At 39.0% G+C, this 10,487-nt stretch overlaps 1 non-coding gene across 1 annotated transcript; it reads right to left on the reverse strand.

The window, feature by feature from the left end:
- Positions 1-1,267: 1,267 nt before the first annotated feature.
- LOC131182674 (small nucleolar RNA R71) lies at positions 1,268-1,374 on the reverse strand. The gene has a single exon (XR_009150936.1). It is a non-coding gene; the product is annotated as a small nucleolar RNA R71 (small nucleolar RNA).
- Positions 1,375-10,487: the final 9,113 nt, after the last annotated feature.

Raw genomic sequence — 10,487 nt, forward strand, 5'->3', positions numbered from 1 at the left:
TTTGAGATTCGTTCCTTGATTTAATTTCTTGTGATCTTAATGCAAGTTATGTGCTAGTACCCACTTAGCCATGATTGTAGATGTTAATTGAACGACTGAAAGGTGAAGATTAATATTAGAAAATCAAGATCTTGAACCTAGGAATTCTGACCTAGACATAGGCTGATACCTTTGTGAAATTTCAAAATTGATCAAAAATCTTAAAGGATTTTAATTAATTTGATCACCACGAAAGTTGGGTTTGAGTTAATTAGAATACACCCTAGGTATCTTGAGAGAGGATTTAGGATAACTTAAGACTGATTTCCATCAAGGAAAATGATCCTCAATTCAGTAAATAAACGAGATAACATCCCTAGTAAGATTCAAGTGTGAAATTTTAATTCCAGAATTGTTTCAAATAAATCATTTCGTTTTAAGTTTACCATTCTAGTATTTAAGGTTAACAAACTTCATTCCCTAAGTATTTAATAGCCTAGACAGTCAAAATTACTGTATGGATTGGTACTTGCTAATCAAATTCCTCGTGGGAACGATACTCTACTCATCACTTTATTACTTGTTAGTGATTCGTGAACTTGCAGGGTTATAAAACCAGCGAAACAAGTTTTTGGCATCGTTGTTGGGGAATTTTTTATTTTAGTAATATCAAGCGATAGGTAATTTAGCTGATTTAGGCAATTATATTTATTATCTAATTTTATTTTACTGGTTGTATTTCTCTTCTTTTCTCTCAGGTGCCCGATCTGGTATATGACCAGAACAAGGCCAGAAGAAGAAATTTTAGAATGTGATCCAGAGATAGATAGAACTCTGAGAGCCCTCAGGAGGGAAAGGAAACATCAAGAGCACGGTCAAAGAGATCCTGAAATTCCAACCATGGCCGATAATAATGACAGACCAAGAATCTTAAGAGATTACAAAGCTCCATCTGTCCAAGGATTTCAGCCCAGTGTCACTAGACCCACAGTGGAAGCCAACAACTTTGAATTAAAACCAGCATGGCTCCAAATGATTCAACAAACCCAGTTTGCAGGTTCACCAATAGAAGACCCACACTATCACCTCCAGTGCTTTCTTACCCTATTTGACACATTCAAGATGAATGGAGTATCTGATCAAGCAATGAGACTCAGAGCATTCCCATTATCCCTTTGGGACAGAGCAAGGAAGTGGTTACTTTCTCTACAAGCTGGAACGTTCACCACTTGGGAAAACCTCTCTCAAGCTTTTCTAGCAAGGTATTTTTCCACTTGCAAAGACTGCAAAACTGAGGCTTGAGCTCAACACCTTTAGACAAAATGAAGGAGAGTCACTCTATGATGCATGGGAAAGATATAAAGACCTGCAGAGGGAATGTCCACACCATGGCATTGAAGATTGGCTATTAGTACAAAATTTCTATAATGGATTATTACCCTTTACAAGGAGCACAGTTGATTCAGCTGCAGAGGGTGATCTAATGGAGAAAACAGTGACACAGACACTTGAACTTCTAGAAAGGGTTGCATACCATAATTATGAGTGGTCAAATGAAAGAGGAAATACAAGGAGAACTACAGGGGTCCTGGAAGTAGACGCCCTAAGCATGATAAATGCTCAATTTGATCAGCTCACAAAGAGACTCAAAAGAATGCAAACCAATGCAGTTGGTACAAACAATCAACATGAGGACAGCTATGGAGGAGGATACATGAGTTCAGAATACAGCAATTTCAATGAACCTTCCACAGAACAGATGAACTATGTGAATAATGGAGGAAACTTCAACCAGAGGTAGCCCAATAATCCATATTCAAACACTTACAACCCTGGATGGAGGAACCACCCAAATTTCTCATGGTCCAATCAGCAGAACTAGCCAATAAACAAGCAATAAGGGTACAAACTACTAGCACCCCCTGGATTTCAGAACAGAGGTCAAAACTTTGCACAGCCATCACTACCTCTCCAACCTCAACAACCTGAACTCAAAATGACCATAGAAACCATGATGGAAGGATTCCTAGCAGCTCAACAATAACAAAATGAATTGATTAAACAGCTGACTTCCAGAGTGGACCAACTTGCTACTCATAACAAGATGCTGGAGAATCAAATCGCTCAGCAAGCAAGTTCTTTGAGTAAGGCTGCTGGCAAACTTCCTAGCCAACCAGAAATGAACCCAAGGGAGCATTGTAAGGCAATTATACTGAGGAGTGGGAGAACTCTAGTACAACCAGAGGTAGAACCGATAGAGAAAACCATAGAAAAATCTAAAGGCCAAACAGAGAAAAAGGAGGAAGAAGCTAAGAAAGATCAGGAAGAGGAAGCAAGAAAGACAAAGAAATTAACAGAGCCATACTAGCCTCCCCTATCTTTTCCTTAGAGATTTCAAAAAGCCAAATTGGACAAGCAATTTAGAAAGTTTTTCAAGGTTTTACAGAAACTTTACATCAACATCCCCTTCACTAAAGCACTTTCTCAGATGCCATCCTATGCTAAATTTCTTAAGGAAATTCTGTTAAAGAAAAGAAAGCTAGAAGACTATGGAACAGTAGCTCTAACAGAGGAATGCAGTGCCATACTGCAAAACAAACTGCCTCCAAAGTTGAAAGATCCAGGAAGCTTCTCCATACCCTGCCTCATTGGTAACAAGAAAATAGACAAGGCCCTCTGCGATCTTGGGGCAAGCGCCAGTTTAATGCCTCTATCAATATGCAAAAAGCTAGAGATCAGAGAACTGAAGCACACAACAATCTCATTGCAATTGGCTGATCGATCTGTTAAATATCCTGTGGGAATACTTGACAACATTCCTATCAAAGTGGGCAAATTCTTCATTCTAGTGGACTTTTTTGTCCTCAGATGAATTCCTATTATCTTGGGAAGACCATTCTTGGCAACTGTCAGAGCCATCATAGATGTCAAAAATGGGCGACTAACCCTCAAGGTAGGAGAAGAAGAAGTGGAGTTCAACTTGTTCAACATAATGAAACACAAATTTAAACCTGATGAATGCTTCAAGGTTGACATAATTGACGAATAAGTTGAAGAGAAATTTCATAAGACACATCCTAAAGATCCTCTTGAAGCATGTATTGTGCACAGTCACACAGTGGATGATGAAAATACAGAAATAGCAGTCTGTGCACAACAGTTAGTAGCTCATCCACCCTTACCCTTAGCTAAGGCTTCCGAGATGGAGAAGTTGAAGGAGGAACAAACCAAAGGTGAGCTCCAAGAAAATGGCAAACAGGTAGAGCTTAAACCTCTCCCCTCCTCGCTAAGGTACGCATTTTTGGACTCAAATTCTAAATATCCAGTTATAATCAATGCTAGCCTGTCTAAGTTGGAAGAGGAAAAATTGTTAAGAGAACTTAGGATCCATAGCAAAGCCATAGGATATAAAATAGAAGACCTAAAGGGAATCAATCCTTCGATTTGCATGCATAGGATACCCATGGAAGAAAACAGTAAACCCATGATCAAACACCAAAGAAGACTTAACCCAAACATGAAAGAAGTAGTCAAGAAAAAAATTTTAAAACTATTAGATGCAGATATCATATACCCAATTTTTGATGGTAAATGGGTTAGTCCAGTACATGTAGTTCCTAAGAAAGATGGGACAACTGTTATCCAAAATGCAAATAATGAACTAATCCCTACTAGAGTAGTCATTGGTTAGTGAATGTGCATAGATTATAGGAAATTGAACAGTGCTACCAGAAAAGACCATTTCCCTCTCCCCTTCATCGACCAAATGTTAGAAATGTTAGCGAAATACTCTTATTTCTATTATCTAGATGGATATTCGGGATTCTTTCAAATTCCTATTCACCCAAAAGACCAAGAAAAGACAATATTCACTTGTCCCTATGGAACATTTTCATATAGGAGAATGCCTTTTGGTCTTTGTAATGCTCCTGCTACCTTTCAAAGATGCATGATGGCTATCTTTTCTGATTATATTGAAGATATCATGGAAGTTTTTATGGATGATTTTTCTGTCTATGGAACTACTTTTGATGATTGCCTAGCTAATTTATCTAAGGTGTTGCAAAGATGTGAAGAATCAAACCTGATCCTAAATTGGGAAAAATGTCACTTCATGGTAAGGGAAGGCATAGTTCTGTGACATTTGATATCAAAAAGAAGAATTGAAGTTGATAAGGCAAAAATTGAAATCATTGAAAACATGCCACCCCCAACATCAGTCAAGGGAGTTCGAAGCTTTTTAGGACATGCAGGATTCTACAGAAGATTCATCAAGGACTTTTCCAAAATAGCTAAGCCACTTACCAACTTATTAAGTCAAGATGTTCCCTTTGATTTTGATGAAAATTGCCTTGTCTCCTTTAACAAGATCAAAGAAGCCCTGATATCAGCACTAATAATGCAGTCACCAAATTGGGAGCTACCATTCGAGATGATGTGCGACGCGAGCGACTTTGTAGTTGGAGCAGTGCTTGGGTAAAGAAAAGATAAAAAGCTCCATGCTATTTATTATGCTAGTAAGACACTCGATGATGCACAAATCAATTATGCCACCACAGAGAAGGAATTCCTAGCAGTGGTGTTTGCAATGGACAAGTTCAGATCTTACCTCATTGGGTCAAAAGTCATTGTATTCATAAATCATGCTGCAATCTGGTACCTTTTGAACAAGAAGGAAGCAAAACCAAGGCTGATTTGATGGATTCTACTCCGATAAGAATTTGACCTTGAAATCAAGGACAAAAAGGGATCCGAAAATGTAGTAGCTGACCATCTTTCCAAACTAAATTTAGAGTGCATAGAGGACTTCAAAGATTTGCCAATTGATGATTCATTTCCTGATGAGCAATTACTTGCATTCTACAAGGCTCCATGGTATGATGACTTTGTTAATTTTCTTGTATGGAAGGTAGTGCCTCCAAACATGACTTATCAGCAAAGGAAGAAATTCCTACATTATGTGAGATATTACATATGGGAGGAACCTCTACTGTACAAGAGATGTAATGATGGGCTGATAAGAAGATGTATACCAGAGGAAGATATGGAAAGTATCATTCATCACTGCCATTCATCACTATATGGAGGACACTTCGGCACATCAAAAACCGCAACCAAGATTTTGCAAGTAGGGTTTTACTAGCCACATTTGTTTAAGGATATAAGATCCTTTGTGCTAGGTTGTGATCAATGCCAATGAACAGGTAACAGTTCAAGAAGGAATGAAATACCACTGCATGGTATACTTGAGATAGAATTGTTTGATGTATGGGAAATAGACTTCATGGGCCCATTTCCCTCTTCTTGTGGAAACAAGTATATTCTGGTTGGAGTTAATTATGTGTCGAAATGGGTAGAAGCAATTGCGACACTAACCAATAATGCTAGAGTGGTCACAAGGTTCCTTAAGAAGAACATCTTCATAAGATTTAGCACACCATGAGCAATAATCAGCGATGGAGGAAGTCACTTTTGCAACAAACAATTCGAAACACTATTGAAAAAGTATGGAGTGACTAGGTGGCCATACCTTATCATCCTCAAACTAGCGGTCAAGTAGAAATATCAAACAGGGAACTGAAGTAGATTCTGGAGAAAACTATAAACAGATCTAGGAAGGACCGGTGCATGAAGCTAGATGATGCACTATTGGCATACCGCACTACATATAAAACCCCAATTGGCACAACACTCTTCTAACTGGTTTATGAAAAATCATGCCATCTTCCTGTTGAACTTGAGCATAAAGCCTACGGGGCAATTTAGGTACTAAACTTTGACCTCAAAGCTGCCGGTGAGAAAAGGCTCTTACAACTGAATGAGTTAGAAGAAATCCGACAAAATGCATACGAAAATGCCAAAATCTTTAAGGATAAAACCAAAAGATGGCATGAGAGGCGCATAGCAAGGAAAGAGATAAAAGAAGGAGATTTTGTCCTCTTATTCAACTCTAGATTAAAACTCTTTCCAGGGAAGCTAAAATCAAGATGGTCCGGACCTTTCAAGGTCACCCAAGTCTTCCCACATGGAGCAGTAGAGGTATGGAGCGAAACCTCAGGCGCATTCAAGGTCAATGGGCAGAGGGTGAAGCCTTACTTTCAGGGAGAACCCATAGAAACGGGAGTCAATTGCACTCTCAATCCTCCTAATGATAGACCATAAACAAGCAAAGTCCAGCTAAAGACTATAAACGAGCGCTTTTTGGGAGGCAACCCAAAATTTTTCTGAACTTTTCTTCTTTTCTTTTTTCTTCAATATTGAATTTTTGTTTCGTACTCATTAGCATTTTATTTAGTAGGATTTTTGAAAAGGGGAATAGAGATTAAGAGAGGAAGGGAATCACCAAGTCAAAACCACAAAATGGAAAATTGAAAAAAACTGGGGAAGTAACTCGATTGTTAATCTTTGCATCCATTTCATGTGTTATGATGATAAAATTTTTCATTTGCCAAAGATTTGAAAAATCAGAAAATTACACGGGTCGTGTACTAGTTTTACATGCTCCGTGTAACTTTCTGGAAGTCCATAAATTTCATGTAATTTCAACTCTTCAGGAGACAAAAAATTACACAGGTCCATAGCCCAATTTACATGGGCCGTGTAATGTCTCTAACAAAATAACTAAGAGACAGAAGGTTACACGGGGCTCCTTGTATTTTACACGAGCCATGTAAACATATATAGTCAAGAAACTCAAGAGACAGAAAGTTACACGGGTCCCAGAGCTCATTTACACGGGCCATATACTTTGATAAATTTTGCAAATTTCGGGCAGAAATTTACATGGGCCTACATGTCAGGACCCATGTAGTGATACACGACCCGTGTATTTTGTTGTAGACGTGACTCTTGGGGCCTGAAATGCACGAAACGACGAGTCTTAACGGCTCTTTAAATGTACCCCTAGCATTAAAACCCTTCATAAACACAAAACCCTTCATCTCCTCTCTTCCTAGCTTATAAAAAGCTCTCAAATCTCATATCCCTTCATTAAAATCCTACTATTCTCCTTCCCAAAAACCCATCCATGGCTTTTGGGAAGAGATCTACAAGAAGGATCGGCTCATCTTCAAGGCAAAGAGCAGAATCCACATCTTCTCCACCCAGCCTCCAACCCAATGTCCAAGAACGAGGGTAACCACTCTCCAACCATCTCAACAAGCCCCTCCTCCACAGCAACCACAGCCACAACCCACTCCACAACCCAAAATCTCTATTCCTTGGGGATTTCGTGATGATGCCCACAAAGCAATGTGCACTAGACTTCACGCTCGAATAATATCCTCCACCAAGTACATAGATTTTCTGCTTTTGGAGCAAATAAGGTTGCAAGATGAAATCAATGGGCTACTTGACAGCATTGGGTGGACAAGGTTCGCCTAACTCTAGTTCCTAGCGTACAAGGACACCACGCTGGAATTTTTAGGTAGCTTCAAGGCCAACTTATGGCCTACCGATAGGGAAGATAAGGGCAGGATTGAATTTCGCCTCCTTGGTATCGACCGGGTAATGAACATGGACGAGTTCAATGCCATCTTTGGTTTTGATAGCTCCGGTCACCAAGAGATTCCAAGGAACTGCATGCTGTACAACAACATCAACTTCTGGAGTTCCATTGCCCCGCACTCAGAGTCGTATAACTCTAGTAAATCCAAATCAACGGGCATCACTAGTCTAGCATTGCGATACATGCATCAGTTCGCCGCCCACACAATCATGGGTCGTGGCGATAATCTTGGCATTGTCAATGCCAACGAGCTCTTCTTTTTGTGGTGTATGGTCACCGGACAGCAGTGCAGCACTAGCTTCTTCTTGTGCAACCATCTTCGATGCCTTTGCCATCAATCTACTGGCCACATTGTACTTGGTGGCCTTGTCACCACCATTGCCCTACATTTTGGCTTCATTCCAGGACATAATAGGCTATGCTTTGTCACTGGAACATCGCGAATTGATCAAACTATTTGCATATCCATGGGGATATGTAAGAAAGTGGGCAACACATGCTTTTTGGTGGATGCCAAAGGAAACACCATTCCTCGAAGAGATGAAGGAAGAGAAGGACACGGCGAAACTTCGCAACCTCAAGAAGAAAGGCAAGAGTGAATGTTTGAAGAGTCCCCTGTCCAAGTGCCTCCATACACACCACCACCGACAGACCCGGTCCTTACATACCTGCAGCGCATGGAGACCACAATATACGGTAGGATGCAAGCTATCGAGGACAGCCTCCAGGAAGCACACAACAAGCTGGACATGCTAATGGACAAACTAGATGAGGAGGATGAGGAGCCAAGATCACCAGCATCACCATCATCATCAGAGGCCTTTTAGAGCTAGGACTATAGGATATGATCTTTATCATAATATATTAAATGCCGTAGTCCTAACTTGTAACCTTTGATCTCTTTTATTTGCTTTATGTTTAGAAATTTTCCATGCTTAATAAAAAATATGATTCCTTAAATTTTTGTATGATTGCTTTAATTTTGCACATTATGATAACATTGAGGACAATATCTGGTTTGAGTTTGGGGGGGGGGGGGGATACAATTGCATTTGCATATCATTACATGCACATCATTGCATTGTTTAAATTCAGCTACATTATTCTTGTGTATTAAATTTTTTTTGAGAATTTTTGAAAAATTCTAGATTTTAAATTATGAAACTTAGCACTATAACCAAATTTTAGTAAGCTAATAATTGGACTCCATGGGATAGAGGAATGAACGTATCTAGATAGGCAAAAAGGGATTCTAACATGTTGTTTATAAAGAAACTAATCTCTTTAATGGAACTAGACTAGTTAAACCTCTTTATAACTATTAATTTATCACATTGAACTTGTAAAATTAGGAGAACAATTTTTGAAATACAAGCAAACCTAAAAACTGCCTCACTAGCTCTAGAACATATCTCTTGGACCTATCAAGATGAAATCCTGGCATATGCTTGATGAAGAAATGATTAAGTCATTCTTTGATATAGCCTCACTAAGCCTTAGCCATCCCTAATTAAAATGTATATCCCTTGCAGCCAACTTGAAGCCTATGTTTATCCCTTAGAATTTATTGATTACCCATGTTATTTACCTAGCCCCTAGCCTAAACACCTACCGCACCCTTTTGAGGAAGCAATATGCATAAGGAAAATGAAGAGAGGATGTAGTACTCAAGAAAGAGTGCAAGTGTGCAATTGAAATCAAAGAAAAACTTACCTTTCCAAACCAGCAAAAGCAATAAGTTTGAGGGAGAGGACAAAAGAAACATAAAAAAAAAGGAAAAGAGAAAAGAAAAGAAGTCCCAAGATAAGTATCATGGAAGCATGCTTAGCACTGTAAAAAGCCAAAAGCCCTTCCTTTCCATACAAAGTCAATATTTTATGCATACACACTATCCTCACATTCGCATTCCCTAAAGACCTTTCATTGGCAACCAAGTCATTATCCCTTAGCCCCATTATAGCCCTTTTGAAGACCTTTTGATCTTTTGAAAAGTACATGCTATATTAGTGGAGATAGAGAATTGAGATATGCCTATGGAGTTGGAATTGAATTACTTTTCCACAATTTCTCCTAAAAGAGGCAAATTTGGGGGAGTTAGTGTTTCTAAATTCTATCCCAATAAAATAGGGTATTTGTGGCTTATTAATGGTTTTGTAAAGAGGAATAATTAGTCGAAACACTATGAAAGAAGGTGAAAATTCTAAACAGGCAGCTATTAAAACCCTTATGCCTTGAAAGAGGGGAGTTGGTATAAAGGTTGGAGGAGTTCAATTTTATGCTTATTAAATTAATGGTTGTATTCCTAAGTATCCCCTGAAATGTTCTTTAAAACAAAGTTTTATTTTGCTTGAGGACAAGCAAAAGTTTGAGTTTAGGGGTATTTGATACACTTGAATTGTATAGATGTTTTTAAGCACATTTGTATTCTAATTCATAACATTTAGGCAAATATTTTCATGCATAGTAGTTAATTTCATTAGTTTTTATAAATTATGTTGCCAAGCCCTTAATTCCATATTTTTTGTATTATTTCAGGTGTTTGGGTGAAGCCCCAAAGAATGGGAGTGCAAAGGAAAGCTTGGAGAGGTAAAAAGACAAAGAATTGCTGCTGATACAAAGTACACGGGTCGTGTAAACTAAGCCTCAGACCCGTGTAACTCTCTACCAGAAGAAAGCTAAGAGAATCGATGAGAAACACAAGTACACGGGTCGTGTAAGTAGACCCGTGTAATCTGTAGGGACCCGTGTAATCTGTAGGGACCCGTGTAATCTGTAGGAACTTGTGTAAGTCTCTGCCGAGCGCAAGCTTGAAGAACCTTATGGGAACAATTGTACACGGCCAGTGTAACCAAGCCCGTGTAGTTGGTACAGACCCGTGTAACTTTCTGTGCCAAAACAAGATTTCGCAATTTTCCTCTAGCAAGTTACATGTCACACCGTACCCCTTCGTAAGGCATAACATGATCCCATAGTATACCTAATGAATTACCAACTTCGTCTA

The sequence above is a fragment of the Hevea brasiliensis genome, chromosome 8 (assembly GCF_030052815.1).
Source record: "Hevea brasiliensis isolate MT/VB/25A 57/8 chromosome 8, ASM3005281v1, whole genome shotgun sequence".
NCBI classification, from domain to species: Eukaryota; Viridiplantae; Streptophyta; class Magnoliopsida; order Malpighiales; family Euphorbiaceae; genus Hevea; species Hevea brasiliensis.